The sequence below is a fragment of the Panicum virgatum genome, chromosome 9K, assembly GCF_016808335.1.
Source record: "Panicum virgatum strain AP13 chromosome 9K, P.virgatum_v5, whole genome shotgun sequence".
NCBI classification, from domain to species: Eukaryota; Viridiplantae; Streptophyta; class Magnoliopsida; order Poales; family Poaceae; genus Panicum; species Panicum virgatum.
In genome coordinates this window covers 2,372,141-2,394,806 of record NC_053144.1, presented here as the reverse complement: position 1 = coordinate 2,394,806, position 22,666 = coordinate 2,372,141, and the positions used below count along the sequence as shown (strand labels likewise).

General features: G+C 47.7%; 2 long non-coding RNA genes across 6 annotated transcripts; one reads left to right on the top strand and one right to left on the bottom strand.

Annotated features, from left to right (window-relative positions):
• Positions 1–4,775: 4,775 nt before the first annotated feature.
• LOC120649271 lies at positions 4,776–7,587 on the bottom strand. Of its 4 annotated transcripts, none has more exons than XR_005665209.1 (4): positions 7,346–7,587; positions 5,599–6,368; positions 5,428–5,505; positions 4,776–5,315 (listed from the first exon to the last, which is right to left on the bottom strand). It is a non-coding gene; the product is annotated as an uncharacterized LOC120649271 (long non-coding RNA). The 4 variants fall into 4 exon arrangements; XR_005665208.1 differs by having other exon boundaries at positions 5,428–5,930; positions 6,129–6,368; XR_005665206.1 differs by having other exon boundaries at positions 5,428–6,368.
• Positions 7,588–8,656: 1,069 nt separating this feature from the next.
• LOC120649270 lies at positions 8,657–11,225 on the top strand. 2 transcript variants are annotated; one of them, XR_005665205.1, is made up of 4 exons: positions 8,657–9,537; positions 9,622–9,735; positions 9,842–10,500; positions 10,876–11,225. It is a non-coding gene; the product is annotated as an uncharacterized LOC120649270 (long non-coding RNA). The 2 variants fall into 2 exon arrangements; XR_005665204.1 differs by having other exon boundaries at positions 8,666–9,537; positions 10,025–10,500.
• Positions 11,226–22,666: the final 11,441 nt, after the last annotated feature.

Genomic DNA, 22,666 nt, shown 5'->3' with positions numbered 1-22,666 from the left:
TCGTATCGTCCCAGCTTCGGAAAGTGAGGCGACGAGGCCCACGCAAGGCGACGAGGTCCGGCGTCCGAGCGGGTCGCCGCCTCGCCGGTCGCACGCGCGCGCGCACGGGTGCGTGGCTGCCGTTGCGTCGGAACTCCGCGGGCCGGATCACCACCAGACAGGAGACCTCGCTGACTTTTCCGAGAGCTCGAGCAGTAGGCAGCAGCTGCCTACACTTTTGCGTACCACACCGCGTGTGCTCGGTCGGTGGTGCGCGCCATCCGTGCGGCTTCCTTGAGGCTTCTTTCCAGTTTTGGGTGCGGGGGGAATTCAGCTTTGGTTACTAGTCTAGCAGCAGTGGCATCTAGGAGTAGATCGCGCGCGCTGCGCACTTGACAATCCACATGGGCGTGGCACGCCCGATCCGGCTGCTTTTGGTTGGCTTTCCAAAGGGGGAGGCATCCGATCCAAGTCAGTCGTTTTGGTGGATGCGATTATTGTATGTAGTGTACGCGCCACATGACAAAACAACGCTGGTCCTCGGCTTCGCTTTCGCGATACGGGCGAGGCGAGTAGACCCCGGACTGAATGAAGATCTTATCGTCACCGTATCGACCTACCCCGTGGAGAAAAAACGGTCTACTGTATAGGAGTATTTTTGTACTTATATACGCATGTACTACCGAACAAATACGAGAATCACCCGACAGAAGAGACATCCGGCTGAGACTTGCAAGCATCGCAACAAAAAGAACATTTGCAGCTTCCCCGAGTCAAAGGGAAACGCGCGAAAACAAAAGGCCTCAAGGGCGACGCCTCGCCTCTCATCGATATCGATCTTGTGGTGAGCGACAGGCAGGCTGCGCTTGTGGCAAGGCCGGCCTGAGCTGAACACATGGTCGGAGCAGCGCTGCGGGCGCGCGGCTGTGGCTCGTGTTGGTCGGCGTCGTGTGGCTCTGGAGCTGGGGCCGGCGGCGCCTGAGCCGTCGCATTTAATCGGCGCCTGAGATGGACTTTGAGGTCACCTCCCTTTCCGTCGCCATCGTCGCTGCGAGTCCGGCGCTGCAGCCCAACGATCAACCAACTCCCTGCAGACCTGCTCTGGATCAATGCAAAAGGGGCCGGCCGGAGGGCTTCGCCGTCAGGCTAGCTGGCGGCGAGAGGAAGGAGGGTTTCGTTCGTTTTCCCTCTCCTCTCGTTGTTTTTTACTATTTGATTCTTTTTTAAAGATATTTTTTTATTTGATTCTAATCAGCTCCACAACACCTGCTGAGAAAAGAGGCGAGTCAATCTCCGCCTGCTGAAAATGAGGCGCGTCAATCTCGCAGATCCGGTCGATTTTTCCTTGGGTAGTAACTTACTCTGAACATTGCTGACAGGGACGCCAAAGTTGTTTGGCTGCCCGTAGGAAATTACAGATGAGGCAGGCTTGGTGAAAGTAGTTTTATTAGCAGCGTCTTAATTTTCAGCAGCGGTAGATTAGTTTACTGGCAAGTGACAAGTACTGGTAGATGGAATAAAACCGAGGACACTTTACAGTGCAGCAGACTCAACCTAACATGTGCTAGATTGGACTGGAGATGCATCGCCGCGAGAGCTGCCGTTTAAGCGCCATGTGATTTTAAGCACAAGGTTACTTACTTGTTGAAACTTTTTGATGCCATGTGGAGTGGAGCGTACTTTGCTGTGCCTGTGCTCCCGGTCAAAGCCCAGATGCTGCGAGCCACCCAAGCAGTGCACCGGATCTTGGCATCATGCATCTGTTCACTTCTCCAATCTCCGTAGCTCCACTGGCATGGGTACAAGCTAAGATATTACAATTTCAGTCCTCGTTTGGATCAGCTTACAGAATTTCAACTAATTTTTTGTAAAGTTGTTTTAAAATTCATTCATAGTATGCTCTAAACATGACCTCGTATGCAATGATGCAAATGGGGGGAATGATATGAGACAGTGCGTCACTCTCTTGAGGTGGTGTGTGCAGTGTGCGTATTCAATATACTACCTGTATTTGGTTTGAACTTTAATGGAAAAGGTAGGATACCTTGCATTAAACATTACAGTGACATCGTTTTGACTTTTTTTGTTGTTGCATGCAGGATACTACTCTATACATTAAAAATAGCGTCATCAGGCAATTAATTTGAATCTGGCCACCAACTCGTAAATTTATATCCCACCTCCCCCCATTCAAAAAAAAAACACCCGTACTAAATCAGAAGATTTAAAAATAGCCGTAGTGCAGATAAATCAAACCAATGGAGTGGCTGGAGCACAAGTCAAGGGCCTAGTGTGCTGCCCTCCTAAATAATGGCCCCAGTTGACGCCACACTAGTTATTTCAGAAAAAATCAAGGCGAGGAAAAACGCAGTGGTCTTTGGACCGGCGATTAAACAAAAACTAGGTGGCGACTAAACAAAAAAAATAAGTGAATGCTGCCGTGCTGGTGCGCACCCACTACGCACCATGGCAACATGGATTAGGTTGATCCTCACGTTGGCATGCAAATCAAATCCTGAAGAAATCGATTTAAAATAGGATATATTATTTTTTAATTAAAAATGCTGGTGTTTGCATTTGCATAGGTATGCTCCCTACCGGCTCAAAGTCAGAGGCTCATGGACGGGAAACGATTTTATATTAAATCATGCAGCTGTACGTAGAACCAGCTACTGTTCAACCCAGCCGTTCCTACTTAGGAGTACGTACCGAGTGTAACGTAACATGTGCAACTTGTTATTGGTTTCTTTCTAGAAACCGTGACGCCTAAACGTATTTGTAGTCGCCTCAATATTTTACAATTGAACCCGTCTCAATGCGGAAAAAAATATAAAAAGCGTTTTTGTTGTTTGACGTTAGCAGCCAGGTATTCAGATTTTCCACACACATCTTACACACACTGAAAGGGTGAGTTGTTTGACCAAACTCTGTTCAGAGATGGCGAGTCGATGGATGGATGGATGGATGGTCTCCGGTGGGGGTTGAACCACGCACCACGCAGTTGTTGTTGGCTGCCCAAAGTGCATCCTGACTTTAACTCCAGTTCCTTGAAGCATCGACCGGCAACGTCGCCAAAATGTCAACCGGTACCTTGCGTTCCAGAGCAAGCAAAGTTGCTCCACAAAGCCGGGCTGGGTGGGCATCATCACCTCGCGGTTGGAAATTCATGCCATTGCAGTCAGTTCAGGGTCCCTCCTCAAAGCCTTCATGTTGGCATAGCAAGCCAGTCAGAGCGGTAGCGCGCGCTCCGAAAGTCAACCGTACCGGGGCAAGCTTTGAAACCCCGCGCGAGTCGCCGTGCGAAATCCGGGCGTTTTTCATCAGGTTTGACCGGCGGAATTTTTGCTTGCGGATTAAGGTTCCCCATCCCATCCCTCCGAAACCATCATCCATCTTCCCTGCAATGTAAGGCGGCCGAATGAAACTGGTGACATCACCAGGCGTGCCTTCTTTGACTTGTGCACTGTTCTTCGCCTGATCTCCTCTCTAGTCTCTAATACGTAATTCTTTTCTTTCCGCAGCAGGCTGTTCTAGAATCTAGACCCCTAGTGGGAGAGGAGTTTTCTTGAATTCGACGCGCGTGGCCTGTTTTCAAATACGCAGGGGGTAGGGCAGCGTCGGTCGTACCCCCATCCGGCCATTCCGTGCCCTGATCGGCCTCAGCTCAGCTAGTGGAGCTCCGCTTGGCAGGACACTGTTCCCACCCCGGATTTGGGTGCAACGAAACGGCAGCGGGGGGCGTCGCGGTAAAGTCCCGTCGCGCTCGCCGCTGCTCGTGCCCGCGTGTGTGCTCGCTCGTTCCAGCACCCGCCGGTTTGACAAATCTGGCGACGCTAGCTGCTGGACGGGTCGGGTCAGGCGTTCAACCTCCCTGACCTTGGCGTTCCGATTCGGATCGTCGACGCTGTGTGTGTGCCCTTTGACGCGCGGGGCCGACCGGATCGGGTCGCCTCTCAGACTCTGACGAGTTTGTTTTTTTTTTAGGCCGGTGCTACGTACAGTACTAGTAGCGTTCAGACATGGTTACCACGTTCCTGATTTGCGATTTCCCCTCTCGTTCTCTGCTGGACTGTTGGTGACATCATCTGGGCCCCCCATTCGGGCGCCGCAGAACACTGGCCCACGGCCCAGGTGTGGTGACTGCTTACTCGTATGGGCTGGGCCTGGGCGGCTATGCCTTTACGGCCTTGTTCACAGCGTTCGTAGGCGTATCCCACCCTGCTGAACTCGTCTCCGGATGGCCTGATGGCCTGATGGAGATTGTTCAAAATATCGTCACACACTCACGCTGATGAGTGCTACCTACTGTACGTACGTCGCCTAGTTGAGGACCCGACTTGAGGTCGATGAGAATTTCTGATGCGAATAACACTTACTGATGAGAATTTCTGATACAATCTGGGCTTCAAAACAAGGAATCTGGGTCATGATCAATCCAAACTCTGGAGGGTAATGGCACGCGCGCACAAACCGCAGCTCTGAAAAAAACATAAATCTAATGGATGAACTTAAATTTCGCAATACGAATATTCCAAAATTATATCATTATGTTAAGCTAGAGGTGCATAAAAATTAAATTTACTGACTGAGATGAGCAAAATCAGTGCAATATCTTGCTTTCAGCTCAACAGCACAAGGGAAAAAAAACAATACATTAACGAACTAAAATCCAACTTGTGTATGGAGAAACAAAAAGATAAATTGTATTATGGGGGTGAAATGAACTAAATGGCATAGTTTAGGGGGTAAATTGAACCAAATTATAGTTTAGGTGATTATTCAAACTTTGGCTATACTTGAAGGGAGTAAATTGGATTTTTTTCCTAAAAATTATATTTATACTGACTGAGATGAGCACGCGCAACATCCTGCTTACAGCTCAACAGTACAGGCATGGGAGCAGGCAGTTTGTAAGGCTGCCGGTGATATTCTCTTGTGCAGGCCATTACCTGATGTAAACTATGCACACAGCAGTGCCTTGTTCCTCTCAACCAGGGCCCTGTGTTGAGTGGATGACAGCAACTATGTACCCTTGACTTCTCCGGTTCCCCCAATCACATAATCGGTGTGCTTCGTAATTCTCGTTTTCCCTCCCTTGGAACCTCTTCCACCCCGTACATTTTGGTTGTCCTTTTTCTGCCACAAACCAGTTAAATCCCTCAGATGGCAGTGCAGAAAGAACACCTAATCAATACACACCCAATCCCTCAACTTTCCTTTGAGCTGCTGCTCGGACTATTCATACAAGCTGCTTCATCAATGGGAGGAGTGATTTGTTCAGCAGTGGTCACTGACATCACGGGTAGGCTCATCTCCAAGGTGACTGAAAAGTGCAGCTGCAACAAGAAGGCGGCTGTCAGTGATAAGTTGTGGAAGCTAAATATGCTGTGTACAAGGATCCACAGCACGGTGGAGGAATCCGAGAGGCACCGGATCACCAACAACCACCTGCTTCAGTGGCAGGAGATGCTGAAAGAAGCAGCTGCGGATGGCGATGAGGTCCTCTTTACCTTCAATTGGCGAGCCCTGAATGAAGCCAGCAAGAACAACAGCAATCAGATTGGTACATCTGGGCCTCTGGCGTACATAAAGATTGCTATGTCCAGTATCGTAGAGTACTTTCACAATGCCGGCAAGGTACTGTTCTCATTAGATGAGGACGTGGAGAAGCTCAACAGCACAGTGGATAAGTTAGAGAAGTTATCGGCAGATACCGAGGAGTTCTTAAAATTGGTTGAGCTTGAGGTCCTCTGAGAAGAGGAGAATCTTCTACATACAAAAGGGAAGAATCCTGTTACTTGCAACAGTTTAGCCATGAATTCGCATCAAGACGAGCATCAGCCTTTGAATAGGAAGAGGCCATTTGATTCTATACTTGACTCCACTAAGATGATAGAGAGCGTGGAAAGGGCAATGAGTATCAGATTCTTTTCATTTTGGATCGTGTAACCCTGTAACATTTTCAAGGACAATGTTGAGTTTTTTTGTTCAGAAAGAATATAATAAATGAAATGGTCGAGGGTTGCTAACATTCAAAGCTTCTAGTAACACATACTTAAATTGAAGGTACCTAAAGATCCCGACAGATCCTCCTTGAAAATATCTAAAGATACCTTTCATGTCTAATCGAGATTCCAACCATGTCGTACCTGTCTGTTTCCCAACTACTTTGCCTCCATGCCGGCCTTCAGGGTGACTAAAACCATGCCGGCAGCAATTACATTGTTTCTTCTTGTAGTTTATCTTGCCACATGACTTCTTATTTCAGTCTCTCGGTGTCCTTTCTTCTTGGTTCATTTACCTGTCCTTTTCGTTACCAATTTAATTACCTTAACTCTTTCACGAGATCACCATTCAAATAGCCACTGGGGAGAGATGGCAAACCGCACCTACAACACAACACTTCTTTCTGAGAGTTGCAGAATCAGCTATGATGAGAAATGCAGCTGCAGACACACGAGAAGGTATCGGCAGATTGTGGGAGATTCATAGGTAAAAGCAGATCTCCCTAGCATCTGCCGATAACTTCTCGTAGGTCTTCAGCTGGATCAAAGAGTTTATGTATAATTCTATAGCATACGTGACAGCATGTCGTTGACAAATAGTAGGGTATATGCATTTGACAGGTTACAGGTAAGCTTTTTAACAGGACTCTAAAAAACAAATGCTTCTGCTTCACCTTCTGCAGGAATTTTCCACCAAGAAATCAACGAGGTAGTACAGTTATACAAATGCTAACAAGCAGTCTGCCATAAGTGAGTAACAGCTAAACTATGCTTTTGTCGTTTATACAAAGTTACAATTTCTTTTAGTTTAGATACTGGCAAGTTTAGTCAATCAACAATAACAAAATGAGGTTGTATCAAGTTAATATCTGACTGTGGTTCATATGGCCCTTCCTAACCAGATTTCAGCAGGAAGTCCTAGTCCTTGGGCAGGGTTGTACCGGGTCAATGTTCTGAATGGTTACTTGGAATGGACTAATATCTCTGTTATCATGCCGCAATCAAAATGTACGCACTGCTATTTAGCTGAACAAAATTTTATGCTGAACTCGCCCATAATCCCATAAATATGTCTGAGTGGCAGCCAGTAATCGGCTAACGCAACCATTCAGTGAAACTGCTGTAAAAAATTGCTCAGATGCCATACTGGCAACATGAAAGAAATGATCCCTTGGCCATTGAAACAAGTTGACTTGTGCCTCTAGACTCGTCAGTTCTCGACTAGTTGAACAACTCATGCGTAGAGTAACACCACCTCGCGAATTTTCATAATCCATGTGGTTGAAATTTCACAGAGAAAACAACGGGAAACGAATGGGGGCCTTGACATACACTGATACGCAGTGGCTGGGAGACCTCACCTGACCGAGGTCCATAAGCCTGCCGAGCGGGGAGCGGCTCCTTTGCGCAATTGTGCTTGTGCACGCCGCAACCGCACGTCCGCTTCTCATCCAACCACCGGCGTCCAGCGGCAGCGTCTCCCCAGCCTCGTGCCCCCAAGCCGCCTCGCCATCTTTGCCGCCGCCGCCCACTTGAGGTGCGGTCCCAACTCCCCAGCACTAATCCTAATCGCCCCGGCACCCCGGCGCCACCGGCCGGCTGATCTGCCTGATCAAGGAGCATTGCTGCTTATGCGAAAGGATTTTCTATTTCCGTCGGGGATCGGCCACCCACTGGGCTTTTTGTGGCAGGATAACGGAGTAATGGGCCTAGTAAATGGGTCGGATTGTTGCCACCTCTTCACAAGCAAGAGAAGTAGGACGACGAGTGTGCACTCTCAAAAAAAAAATAACGAATGTGTGCATATTGTAAATGTATGAGTTGTACCGTATATATAATTTAAAAAATATAGTAGTGGCTCAAAAAAGAGAGAGAGGTGTAGTAAAAATCTGCCAGTTGGTTCCAGAAATTTTTTTCACACTGGTTCATGGTAACTGAGGTTAGGCAGGGAGCAATTCGTAATTCATCAAAGTGTAACTATTGTACAAATTGGCAAAAATATGTTCCTATCAAACCATTTGCAAATCAACTTTCCTGAAAGTTTTTTTTTGGATGTCAAGGATTGGCTTCTTGGGCTGTTCGCCTCTCCAACTATGTGTTCCTGCATGCAAATCTATAGCAACATTGACACGAAGTAATTGCCTCGTTTGGTTTTTGGTTTCTTAGTTGTTGTCACATCGAATATTTGGATGTCAATTCAAATATTCAAATACTAATTTAATATAAAACTAATTGCATAAGTTACAATTAGAGCTCTTGACGAATGTATTAAGTATAATTAATGCATGATTAGCGAATAGTTATTATATCAATTAGTGGTCAAATTATGAACTAATTAGATTTAATTGATTCGTCTCGTAATAATTATGTCATGACTTATGAAATTAGTTTTGTAATAAATTTATATTTAATACTACTAATTGGTGTGTAAAAATATAATGTGACGGAACTTATGTAACTGAAAAAAACAAACGAGCTCTATTATTAACTTGCAGGCCACCAATCTGACAAAGGTAAACGATCAAGTCTATGTTTGTGTCGGACTGTCGGTGATGCAAACAATGCGAATGGACAGGTTTAAAGACAGCTTTTTTGATTCGGCTTGGTTGATCTTCGCTTGTTGATAATCACGCACGCCTGGTGGTTCGTGGTGGTGATCGCTTCAGCGATGGCAGCAGAACAGACAACTAACTCCGTCGCGTCCGCCGTGACCAGCGAGCTCACCGGTCGGGCGCTCTCCGGGCTCATCAGCAAGTTCGGCAAGCAGGCTACCGTCGACGTGAAGCTGCAGCGGCTGGAGATGCTGCTCATCAAGATCCACGGTGCGGTCGAGGCGTCCGAGAAGCACGCCGTCGAGAACACCTGGCTGATCCGGTGGCGCGACAAGCTCAAGGACGCCACCTCGGAGGGCGACCAGGTGCTTGCTAGCTTCAGGACTCGAGCCGGCGATGCAGATACTCAAGCCGCCGGCACCGCCAATACGCCGCCGCACAACGGCGCGTCTTCTTCTACTACCAGTACCGCTCCTCCTCCTGCTACAGCTGCAGGTACTGCTCTGTCTTTCACCAGGATTGCTCTGCCGGGAATGGCGCAGGGCATCCACAGTGCTAGAATGATGCTCTTCTCGAGCGAAGACGAGGGCATGAAGAGGCTGAACGCCACGGTCGAGAAGCTACGACTGCTCTCAGCGGACATTGGGGACTTCGTAAGGCTCCATTAGCTTGAGGTCTTGCAAGCGACACAGCAAAAACAGTTGGAGAAGAAGGAGTCTGTCGCAGCCCAGGAGGACACCTTCCCAGAGGTAGCGCGGAGTCCCCCGCGCAAAAGGCACAGGATCAGGCTCACGTCGAAGCCCCAGGGTAGTAATAGGAATAGCTTCGCGATGGTAGAGAAGCCGTCCGACGCATCAGCTCCCAGCATGATCAACAAGGCATCGCAAAGGAATAGCCGTGATGATCAACACCATATGCTAGTGTACAGGCTCCTCGCCGCTGCACAGGACACTCCCGCTGGCGGCAACTCCGGCACCGTCCACTTCTACCACTGGGACAAGGTAAGCCCCTCCATGCAAAGCCCCGAACGGCTACCTGGAACTCCGGTCCCTGACCCCGGGCGTGTTTATTGGCTTCGATTGCAGGCACAGGTGGCTGCCAAGAGCTTCCCCGCTGAGCCGATACGCGCGCTTGTTGCGGACCAAGAGGGCAGCTACCTCATTGGCGGTGGCAGCAACGGCAACTTATTCCTTTGGGAGGTGAGGGCATTCAGGTTTCTTGCTGATGTGTGGAAGAGTTTGTATTGTTGGTTGCTATCTGCGCTTTCGTTTGACGTTGATGTTGGTTGCTATTGGCGTTGTGCAGCTCTCCAGGCAGCCATGTCCATGCATGTAATCTGTTTGATGAAATGGCCCTGGAGACAAAGTAGCTGCTAGTTGCTGCACTAGTGCTTATGCGTATCTAAGGAAACCAGGAGCAGAAAATTAATAAGGCACAACGTTTCTTCTTCGCTAACCTGATATTTTTCTCTTTTTGATTACTGTACAGGATGGCAGGATTAGCACTAGAGGATTCTCAGTTTGATGCCCAAGCAGTATGGCAACAGTATGCCCAAGCAGAGGGTTCTCGAACAGGAAAGCTACATTCTGTCCTCCTTGACAAGTTTCAAATAGTATGTTGGTTTTGTGTGCATTACCAAACCGAGAATAGTAGTATTAACATAGCAAGCTTGTTTCCTTTGCACTCCAGCATCAAGATATCCCTGAGCACTAAACCTAATTGCCAAGATAAAATACAACCTTGTTTTCAAAGACATGTGCCCTTTATCCTTTGACCTGTTCCAAAGTCATGTTCTGATCGCAGCTGCTGTTTAGAGGCTTGTGTGCAAAATGCCTACTAACCTGTTTCGATTTGTATCGCATCAGTGTGACCACAGTTTAGCATTGAGCACTTCTTCTCTGCAGGTCAGCTCGACTGCTTGTGCATGGGCAGCAAAATTACAGATCAAGTTCAAATCCTCTCAGGTGTGCAGTAGCAACAGTTTTAATTATTTTAGTTGCAAGCTGTTAGCTTGTTAGCACTACTGATAACTGTGGTTGTTACTTATTTGTGACTGGTCATCTGTCATTGTGCTGGCTGCTTGGAGAACTATGGCTGATAACTATAGCTTGCATTTGATTTTACACTTGTATTTTAGATCTAGTTGCATATTATTTTAAGGTGTTCTTTTTAGTTCCAGTTGCTTATGATATATAGCGATCTCTTCTTTTCTATGGCTGATAACTATAGCGATCTCTTCTTTTTCTAGCCTGAAGATGTCCCATGCTTTTTCAGCATACTAATAGTTTTCAGCATAAATATTACCTGATGATAAGTATTTGGCGATGTGCTTTTCTTAGGTCGAGGATCAGATGCAGCAAGGAATAGTGCTCTTCTCATGTCGAGGTCAGATGCTACAAGGAATAGTGAAGATCCCTTGCTGGTTCATGCGTGTCGTTAGTTAGATTCTCTAGTTATTAGGGGGTGCTTGGATCTCTTGCTGGCCCTTTGCATAGCTAGGAAAACTGTGTATTATTGGCTGGAATTTGCTAAAATTCATTGTATTATGTGCTATAATGTGTATTATGATAAATGGGCAGTAAGCTGGCCCAACTTTGGTGTGCTGAACTTTTATGGGCCATTAATGGGTTTGAATTTCAATTGATACAACTGAAACCAATGATTGGCAAAAAAAATGCATACGTTTCTATTTAACAAATGGGTTAGTGCCACGTCATTAGCCACGTCAGCACCACATCATTGGCCACGTCATTATCTCTATCCACAATAGCAGCCACGTCAATGTCCATATCATCGATGGTTGAACACGTGGCATCATCTGTGACAACATCTGTGACGTTTATTTTCGTCATAGATATTAGGCTTGGGTTGGGCTGAGTGGGCTTCGGGTCGTTTTGTGACGGTTTAGAAATGTCATAGATCGTGCCAATCTGTGACGATTACGGAAAAAATGTCACTCGATTTAATCTGTGACGCTCAATCCATGATGTTATCTGAAATCGTCACGAAACCGTCATAGATGCTGTTTTATAACAATTTTTCAGCAATCTGTGACGAATTTGTTTCGTCATAGATTAAATGATTTCTTGTAGTGGACGAGTACTTCCTGCAATCTGTGCGGCCGTCAAGCACGTAGACAACCGCGGCCTAAATGACCGCGACCGCGAGTGGCTAGCATCTTGGGGATGTCTATTCGCCGCATATGTGGAGCGGCGCCAACATGTCGCACACCCCCGCCGCCTGCCCACCGGGTGTCCGGCTTCGGCCGGCCGGCGGCGCTCCCGCGCTGCCTCGCCCTCCGCCGGCCAACTCGCTTCCACCGTCGGGCCCCCACCGCCACCGGCCCCTCCTCTGGGTCCGGTGGCCATCAAAACTCCAGCAACCTTGGAATATAAAATCCAACGCCACCCTCCACCACCCTGTAACACCCCGGGTGTTTCATTAGCTAAACCAGGGTCATTAGCACCAAATCATGTACCCTTAACCCAATGCAAGTCTACATGAAATAATTAGGGTTTCAAACTCTTGTTGTGTTAGATTTAAAATAATTTTTAGACCGTGGCTTAATTGAGTTTTTTCCTGAAATAAAACTTGTAGAGGTTTAAATGTTGAACAACTTTGGTGCTCAAATATTTTCAAGTTTCCATATAAAAGTCGAAGAAAATTTGAATTTAAATCGAATCGGGTTTTAACGTACATTCGTCGAGATTTCAAATTAACTTTTGCGCGAAGTCTCAATCGAATTGGTGCCTGAAACGAAAAGTGTAGAATTCGAAATCCTCTACAATTTTCATATTCAAAGTTTCTCATGTTTCAAAAGGAATCTTTGAGAAAAAATCGAATTTTGAATCAATTTAATCTCTCTCTCTACTCTCTCTCTCTTTTTTTCTCTCTCTCCCTCCCCTGTCTGCGCCGGACGCCGAGGCCGATGGCCACGGGCCGCGCCCTCGCCGCGCCCCAGCCCTCTCCGCGCCCCTGGTGCCCTCCTGAAGCATCTCGACTCTGCCACGCATCGCCGATACCCCGCGCGCACGCCGAGGATGGCCGCCGAGGCGCCACGGCGACGCCGTGACGACCCGACCGACCGTGCCTCGCCCCGTCTCGCGTCCTTGACCGCCTAGACCATTCCCGCAAGCTCAGAGCCGTCCTTGACCTTCTCTTTGTCGCTCCCGAGCTTGAGAACCCAGCTCCGCGCGCCCCCTTTGCCTGGAACGGCCGCCGCCGCCGCCATTAGCGCCGCCGCCCCCTAGCTCGCCGCGGAGCCCCCCCCTCCACCCATCCTCGCGCCCAACGGACCCCGCAGCTAGCTCTCTCACGCTCCGCTGGTACTCCCCGACCCGCTCGCCGATGCCCAGGCTCGCCGGACCGCCGCCGCCGCCGCTTACCGCAGCCGCCGGAGCCCCTGTCCCGCGGGGAACCCCAAGCCGGCCTCCCCAACCCCGTCCAAGACCATCTATAGGTTGCTCTCGCCGCCCTCTTGCTCCTCCCCCTATTCTTCCTCGCCGCCGCCCGCCGCGGGCGCCGGAATCCCGCCGCCCGCCGCCTCCCCTACTTCAACTCCGGCCAGGGGTGTTTCTGCGAGGAAATAAGTTCTTCCAGGGGCCTCTGCGCAAAAAGTTCTTTCTTTTCTCTTTTGTTTCCAAAACAGCAAACTTTGAAAATGCCTAGAAATTTGTAGAAAAATCAGAAAAATACAAATCCAAATGTTCTGGAATCCTTGCAGCAAGATCTACAACTTTAATTACATGCACATGTTTATTTTCTGTCTATATTTTAATCTAGGAAAAAGAAAAGATTACATAGGCTATATTTATTCTAGAAGTTCTACTCAGCATTTATAGGTGATTTTTGGCTGGTAGATACTTCATGACATTCTTAGTGTTGTGTAAAAATTTGAGCACCAGTTAACACTTGTAACTAGATGAAACCCCAGTTTTGGCTAGATCTAGTAGAGTAGCTTACTTTTTATTTCTGGATGTTCTGTTGTTGATATATGTATGAAAATTTTTCTGTGTTCTTAAAATACTAGATGAACACCACTGTCCAAGTTTCATTAATTTTAGTTTTGTGTAGATAGCTCTGTGATTTAATCTTTAAAAATATTGCTAAATTGTTATAAATAGTTATTATAACTGGAAAAATCTGAAAATTTTACCATGGCTCAGTCTTCAGAGTTTAAGCTAGAATAAAAGTTTTGAGAGCCAAAAACACTTTGTAACTCTCTGTACAAATTAGTCTTGTTGTATGTGAGTGGAATTTGTCAATTTTATTACTCATGTTATATGTCTAGAAAAATTCTGATAAATTTAAAGTGTGTTTATCTTTATGTGTAGACTCCTCTGTAAAAATTTGAGATTCAAAAGTGTTGTGGTTTAATCTGTGTAAATTCATCTTTATCCTAGCATGTTATCGTTAGTGTTGTTAAAGGAAACAACTTTTGGGTGTTTTGGTCTGTGATGAAAACCCCACCTTGAATTTATGAACTAACTAATATTTTTTTCCTACTTTATAAACGATTGCCCAATGAAAAAAAAATGATAGTGTTTTATTTTCTAATTTGAGTCTTGTTGTATTACACTTTTATTGTGAGCTAACTCATAAATTATTACCATCACAATGACTCACCCATGTGCATTGCATCTCATATAGATACTACTACTCTCGCTGACGGAACATACGAGCTGGTGCCCGAGTCCGAGAGTGAGCAGCGTGAAGCTCAAGTTAACCTAACTGAAGCTGCGCAAGACCAGAACCCGAGTTCGGAAGAGCCCAGAACTAGTTACGCCCAGGAAGGCAAGCCCTGGAGCATATCCTACTATTTTAAATTTATGCAACTTATTATTGTTCCTATCTATTTGTGCACTTAAGTTACAGGAGTTGACTGGAACCTTAGTTGCATAATCCTAGGTACCGATGTTTGAGCACTAGAATGTGTAGGTCGCTAGTTGGCTATGCTAATGTTTCGGTAGAAGTCGAGTGATTTCCTGTCACTCGCGAGAATTATAGGAGTTGGATGTTTACTACCTGCTACAACTATAAGGCCTACGGGCGGGACTGTGGTACTTGTGATGTCCCGTCTGTTTAGTGAAATTGATAAGGCCGCAGTGTGTGGTAGTGGTGGTTAAGTGTTTGAACGTACTAAACACATGCCGAGAATATGGTAATCGGTAAGCTTAAGTACCTGATTGGCCTGGCAAGTGTACTTTACTTTTACCTTCTTTGAACATCGTTTCTCATGCGCGCACATGCGGGTGCAGAGTCGTCGTACTCTGTAGTCGAGGACGGTGACTTTGATCCACAACCCGGAAAGAAAGGGAAAATGTTGCACGTGTGACTCTGGGAGTAACCACGTGACGTGTGTTTAGGTCGGCCTTGCAAGGTTAACAAATTCGATTCGAATCGTCCGCCTCTCACGGATAATGGGACTGCTTAACTCTTCTGCCACATAGAGTAAGAAGTGAAAGATGAGGATGATGAATATGGTTGATTGGATGATAAAAGATAATTGTTTTCACCATGTATGCTATTGGATAGATGCTCACATAGAATGGTTAATTGAACTAGAACATGAAAACTATAACCTGCAATTAAGGATATACTCTTTACTGCTTTTCGGCAAAACAAACCCCTCAAACCAAAAGTCTTGCATGTCTAGATAAAGGGCTAAATATACCCTCAGTCGGGTAAGTCTTACTGAGTATTAGTGTACTCAGTCTTGCTTGTGGCTATATTTTGTTTCAGGTGAAACCTTTGAGGATATGATTGCCCGTCTGACCTGGCCTTGCACTCTCCCGCCTGGTTGGTCCGTGGAGTGGGATATGTCCCCGGCCACCGATGACAAGAACGAGTGATGTCATGAAATGGGCTTCATCGTGACACCCCTTTCGTCGTTAGTTCTCGTGTTTACTTTCCGCTAAAATAAAGGACTCTGGTGAACTTCTTATATGTTGGCTTTGAAAAGTACTTTGTTAAATTTGGAGCTTGGTTTGTAGTTCTACTATTATGTTAAACTCTGTGGGGTAATATATTGTGAGGTGTTGTAATCTCTGGACTCGTCTTCGCGTGAATTATGCTGCTTTGTTCGATCCAGGTTTAAGTGGTTTTATCGAGAATTTACCCGACGGACCTCCGATGTGCTCCGTCTGCTGTGCGAGTTAAACCTAATTGCCTTTGTAATGATGGTTAGTGTACTTAAACCGGTTTACGTCGGGCGGTTCTGCCACACACCCGGCCGCCGGTGACCTCGCCGGCTGCTGCTCCTCCCCCTCCCCCTCCCCCTCCCCTAGCTCACTGGCGGCGAGGCTCGAGAGGAGGAAGAAGAACAGTGTTCTTCTGTCCCCTCTGCAACGCGTTGCACTCTCCCCGCATATGCGAGGAACATATTTCCCGAGCATCTTGGGCAGACATCCTCAGACAAGCCGAGAGACGAGGCATAGCCGTCCTCCGCGCCACCAGGCCAGCCGAGGTGAGGTGCCGACGGTGGAATTCGATCAGGAGAATGATGAGCTCTGCATATTCGTCCGGAGCATGGAGGGCTTGGTAAGAGACGTCGGGCACTTCAGCGTCTCTTTGCCCGTCGTACTAGCTTATTGTCTTTGTACAAGTTTGGATTGGATGTGTCTTCCAATCTTGGAAATGGTTCAAGGCAAGGAAACGCCGATTCTGGGCGCTGATTTTTTTTTACCCTGTTGTGGTGGTGGATATCATTTGAAATCTTTTGCAAACCAGGCGGAAGAATAAGAGATGAATTTTAATCTCGGTACATGTTAATGAACTTCCTTTTTGAAAACTGTAACAAGAGGATGATAGGAAATGGTGAAGATTAATTTTGTCATTAGTATATTTTTCATTAAAAATAGTCCAGTTTACACTCTCAAATTATCATAAAAAATTTGATTTTCAATCTTAAACTACAAAACTGGATAACGAAGCCATCCAACTGTGAAAAACGAGCAAGTTTGTCACTTAGGGTGGTTTCAAAGGTCACTTTTTTATTTTGCAAAAATTAAAATATTTAAACTTAAACTATAAAAATTCACAAGTAATTTATTTTAAATTAGAAAAATATGAAACTAGTATCGTAATTTTTCTAAGAATGTAACCAATCTATTGGAACTCTACTCCTCAGTTCACATCTAATTTTTTCATATTCCTAGAATTTGTTTGCTTACTACTATTTATTAATAAATAAGACTCAAATAGATCAATAATAGACATGCTGCATTATTTTAAAAATTTAGTACCAGTTTCATACCTTTCTGATTTAAAATGAGTATTTTTTATTTTTTAGAACTAAGTAGAATTTTTTTTAATGAAATATAACCTTTGAAATCACCCTAAGAGCATCTCTAAGAATTTCTCCAAATCACAGTAGCCAAATTCAATTTTACTAGCTATTTAGCTATCCAAAGGATAAGAAATCCAACATCTTCTCCATCTAACATCTCCTCCACTCCATCCTCTTCTCCCGCCGCTAGCCCAGCACCGCCCGCTCCGCCCCGTCCGTGTCGAGGAGTGCAGTAGCATCCACAGCACGACGAAACTCACCACGACACGCAGAGCGAAGTAGGCATCCTCATCGCCGGGACTGAACGAGCGAGCTCAACCGCTTCCTCTGCTCAAGGCTTCAAGCTAAGGCTTTGGAGGAGGAAGCTAGCAGCAGCTAGCGAGTAGCAGAGCGGAGGCCAAAGCTAGCAACAGATAGCGAGTAGCAGAGCGGAGGCCCACACACCCAGCACACTTCCCCTCCCTACCCCTCCCGCCTTGCTCGACGTCGTAGCGCGGCGGCGGCGGCCATGGCGTTCATAATGCGCGACGCGGGGGCGAGGCTGGCGGCCACTGCTGCTGCTGCTGCTACGCGGGCCAGGACGCGGTGGGTTGCTGGAGCGAAGCGGCAGGGACCGCGCTGGCGGAGCTTGCGCCGGAGGTCCGCACCGAGGGGGCGTCGGAGCTACGCGGCCTCGATGCCGCGCCGGCAGCGGGGAGGGAGGGGGGGCATCAGAGCTGCGTGGGAAGAGGAGGGGGAGGGCGTGCGGATTGAAGACTACGATTAATGTGGGATCCGAGAATGGCGGAGCAGGCGATCGGGCGATCTGGCGGCGGCGCTGACGGCGACTTCGCGTCCTGAGCTCTCCCCGGTCTACCGGAGTCTACTGCCGACGACTGCGTCGGGCAGGTGCTAGGTTCTGTCCCTAGTAACAACGCGACGGCCCTTCTAGGGTCGCGTGCGCGGTTTGGTTCCTTTCTCGGCCGTTCTCAGGAGTCCTAGCTTTTCACGTTGGGAGTTCGTTGTGATCTGGCACGGAGTTGTTCGGATCCCTGAGTTGTTATCCATCGGGATCGCGAAGTTCTACTTTTGCACCTATAAGTTTTCGGCATTAGGGTTTGGTCGCTTCCTTTGCTGTACCTGCACCGCCACGTGATTGCTGCCTGCCCAGATTGTCTTGCCGCCGCTCAGAGGTGGGGGGTGACAAGGGATTTCCGGTGAGGAAATTGCCCACCCGAAGCCGAAGACGCCGGCAGGTTCAGCCTAGGGTTCAGTTGGCATGTCGCACTCGGCGCAGAGAGAGGGAAAGGCGGCCATGAATCCCACTCCGGGCAGGTCTCAGACTGCCTCCAACGGAGCTGCAGGAGATGAAGATCCACAAGATTCCAGGAAGGAGAAAGCAGGTTCTGCTGGGCAGAATTTGGAGCGGCAATTAGTCCTGGTGCACCAGCGCCAGGATGAGGTGATCGTGGAGGAGGACGAGGAATACGCGTTTGAGGATGACGAGGAAGCAAAGCACATGCAACCTCGATGGTTAGCAATAGCCAGGTATTACTCTGGGAAAGCCTATTCCACATGGGCTTTGTTCTCTGAACTCAGTTCGCTGTGGGGCAAAACGGATCCAATTCCAGTGAGGGAGCTTGGGGACAACAGGTTTCTTGTTGAGTTTGACTCGGAAAAATTATGGAAGCGAGTCACAGAAGGTGGTCCCTGGAAGCATAAGAAGGATGCTGTTATTTTTGTCCCATATGATGGAGCACAACGTATGTCAGAAGTTGTGATAGACTCCATTGCACTTTGGGTAAGAATTTATGACATACCAATCTCAATGATTACTGATGGCTTTGCGAGAGCTTTGGGCTCGAAATTGGGGAGGGTGATAGCAGTTGGCAAGGCGGTGCAGAACTACAAGAGGGTGAGAGTGGATTTTCCACTATCAAATCCCATCATGCACACGATTGAGAAGAAGGTGAAAGACAAAGGTACAATGGTGTTTGCAGTAAAATATGAAAACATTCCACACTTTTGTTTTGGATGTGGCAGGATTGGACACGCGCAGGAGGAATGCCCAGATGACGGTCATACAACGGGTGGAGTCCGGTTTGGGAAAGCACTGAGGTGTTCACCACAGAAGATAGGGGTGGGTAAAAGTATGACCATCCCTGCGGAGGATCCAAGGGCGAGACATGCCCTGAACTTTAGTGGTGATCAGCATAGGCGAATGATGGCAGCAGCTTACTCCTCTAATAGCCGCAGGGGGGAGGGGGTTATGAGTAACAGAAGGAAGTATAGAGAGGAGGAGTCACCGGTTTCCTTCCCAGGGAAGGGAAAACATGATAGCGAAATCCCTGAGGAGCTTGTTGATGGGGTTAAAAACATGGCTGTGGATCCCAGATTACTAGACCTGAATGCACAACCCTCTGAACATGAGCCAGGGAAAGTGTCAGGTCTGGATTCCTACTTGGGTTCGAGTGACACCACAGGTGGTGGTGCTATGGAGACAAACGGAACAGAACACCTCTCCATGCTAGAAAGGTTAGCAGGGGCCAAAGGGACTAAGATTGGTGCTGCTGGGGACAAGAGGACTGTGCTAGGTGTTCGCAGGGCTTCTAAGGATAGTGAGAAGGCGAAACACAATAAGAAAGCAGTACACATTGCAGCCACCATACAGGAGCTTGAGGAAGCTGGACTGATTGCGGAAGGGTTGAAAATTAAAAAGGAAAGTGTCTGGGCTGAGGAGGCCGATCGCTCGACAGGTGTGAAGGATGGTGAATCCCCTGCAAAGCGCAGCAGACGACCCCCTTCGTGCACCACACCCCTGACGGGAGCTCGCGACGAGCCCCGTCAGGCGCAATGAATGCGTTGGCATGGAACTGCCGGGGGTGGGGAACCCCCGGACAGTTCGTGACCTTGCTGCATTCGTGCAGTCCTACCACCCCAAACTGGTATTCCTCTCGGAAACCAGGCAAAGCGAGGAACAAATGCAGCAACTTCGTTGGAGGCTTGGTCTTAAAGGTTGTCTTGCGAGAAGCTGTGTGGGGAGAAGCGGCGGTGTAGCCCTGTTCTGGGAGGAATCGCTGATTGTTAATTTAGTTACTATTTCTGACAAGGCAATCGATGTGTCGGTTCAGGAGTGTCCGGCCTCCCCGGTTTGGAGGATCACCTTTATTTATGGGGAACCAAGAGTACAGGACAGACACCTCACTTGGGAATTCATGAAGCGGATTAAATTTAGGGACAGTAACCCTTGGGTGATGATGGGGGATTTTAACGAAACAATGTGGCAGTTTGAGCATTTTTCAGAAACAAAAAGAGGTGAGCGGCAGATGGAAGCTTTTAGGGATGCACTGGGCTTTTGTGAATTCCATGATGTGGGTTTCTCGGGCCTCCCCTGGACCTATGATAATAAACAATTTGGTAGGCGAAATGTCCGGGTTAGGCTGGATAGAGTGGTAGCCACTGAAGCTTGGTCCAAGCTGTTTGAACATGCTTCGGTTGAGCATCTTGTTTCACCATGCTCGGATCACTGTCCGGTGCTCCTGCGTTTGGGGCCGACTGAGCAAAGAACAGATAGTCGCAAGATCTTCAGATATGAGATAATGTGGGAACGGGAGTTGGAACTAGGAGATGTGGTGCTAGCGGCATGGGACAATGTCTCCACTAAATCGGACCTGGGGTCCATTGCCTCTACTCTCAAAGGCGTGATGTGTTCCCTACAGGAATGGAGCAGGGAGAAATTTGGATCAGTCCGCAGGAAACTGAAGGAACTGCGCGACCAGTTAGCCCTCCTCCAGAGTCAGAGCGACGATGCTAGCAGGAAAAAGGCGAAAGAAACTGTCGATGAAATGAATGAAATGCTTTATCGTGAGGAAATGATGTGGCTGCAACGCTCGCGTGTTTCTTGGTTAAAGGAAGGAGATCGTAACACCAAATACTTTCACCAAAAGGCAGTCTGGCGTTCTAGAAAAAACAGGATCCGTCGCCTGAAAGCTAACAATGGGCAATGGTGTGATGACCCAAAACAGATGGCTGCAATGGCCCAGGATTTCTTTAAATCCATGTACACACGGGATGACAACGTTGATCCGGAGGTGCTAAAGCAATATCTACCAGAGCGTGTCTCCAGGGATATGAATGAAAAGCTCTGCATGGAATTCTCGGATGAGGAAATTGGAAATGCGCTATTTCAGATCGGCCCCCTCAAAGCTCCGGGCCCTGACGGGTTCCCGGCAAGATTTTTTCAGCGTAACTGGGGGATGATGAAGGAAGATATCATACGGGCAGTCAAGGAATTCTTTTCCACCGGTTCCATGCCTGATGAGGTAAATGATACTACTATAGTTCTAATTCCTAAAGTTACTCATCCTTCTGTGCTAAGTGATTTTAGACCCATTAGTCTGTGCAATGTCCTGTATAAAGTCGTTTCGAAATGCCTAGTGAATAGACTGAGACCTCTCCTTCAGGAGCTTATCTCACCACACCAAAGTGCCTTCATCCCAGGGAGGCTCATCACAGATAATGCTCTTATAGCCTTCGAGTGTATCCATGCCATTCAAAACTCCACTTCGGCAAGAACAAATTTCTGTGCCTTTAAACTGGATTTATCCAAAGCGTATGATCGAGTTGACTGGGGCTTTTTAGAAAAAGCGTTAGTGAAGCTGGGCTTTAGTAGTACTTGGGTGCAATGGACAATGGCTTGTGTTTCGTCCGTGCGCTACTCCATTCGCTTCAATGGGGTCCTGTCTGAACCCTTCCGGCCGACCCGTGGTTTGCGCCAAGGAGATCCTCTCTCACCGTACCTATTTTTGTTTGTTGCTGATGCTTTATCGCTTCTGTTACAGCACGAAGTTACACAAGGCAATGTGGAGGTCCTGCGTATTTGTCGTAGCGCGCCTGGCATCTCTCACCTATTATTTGCAGATGATGCTCTACTGTTTTTTAAAGCTAATGCGCAGCAAGCAGAGCGTATAATGCAGGTGCTGCAAGTTTTTCAGTCAGGGACAGGCCAACTACTGAACCCGGCAAAGTGTTCTATATTGATGCGTCAGTCGCTGGACAATCTGATGAAGGAACAAATTCGTTCAACACTGGGAGTTGAACGCATCGAGTTTGAAGCAAAATACCTTGGCCTGCCAACACCAGATGGAAGGCAAAAGAAAGAGCGCTTCCAACCAGTTAAAGAGAAGCTTGCAAAAAGGATTACATCCTGGTCAGAGAAGTACCTCTCGTCGGGAGCTAAGGAGGTGTTAATCAAATCAGTCGCCCAGGCGATACCGACCTATATGATGAGTGTGTTTCAGTTACCTGCCTCCCTGTGTGAGGATTTAGAGCGCACTATCAGGAAGTATTGGTGGGGTGAGGATGGGGATCAGAGGAGGACCCACTGGTTAGCATGGGAGAAATTCACGAGATGCAAAGGCCGAGGAGGACTGGGTTTTAGAGATCTCAAAATCTTTAACCAGGCACTGTTGGCCAGACAAGCATGGAGGTTAATTGAGCATCCTGACAGCCTCTGCGCCAAGTTGCTGAAGGCCAAATACTTCCCCAATGGTGATCTGCTAGATACCGCTTTCCCATCTCAGGTGTCGCCAACCTGGAGGGCCATCATGCACGGCCTAGAGCTTTTGAAGAAGGGAGCAATCTGGAGAATTGGGTGTGGTACGGATGTCAAAATCTGGCGCCATGCGTGGATCCCGAGAGGATTTGAACTAAAGCCGGCTGGTCGTAAGCGTCCTTGCCGATTAAAGTGGGTCAGCGAGCTGATTGATGAGGAGTCGAGAAGGTGGAAGATAGATGTGTTGACGAGATACTTCCATCAGCACGATGTGGAGGTAATTAAGAAGATCAAAATTCCTTGGCGGTCG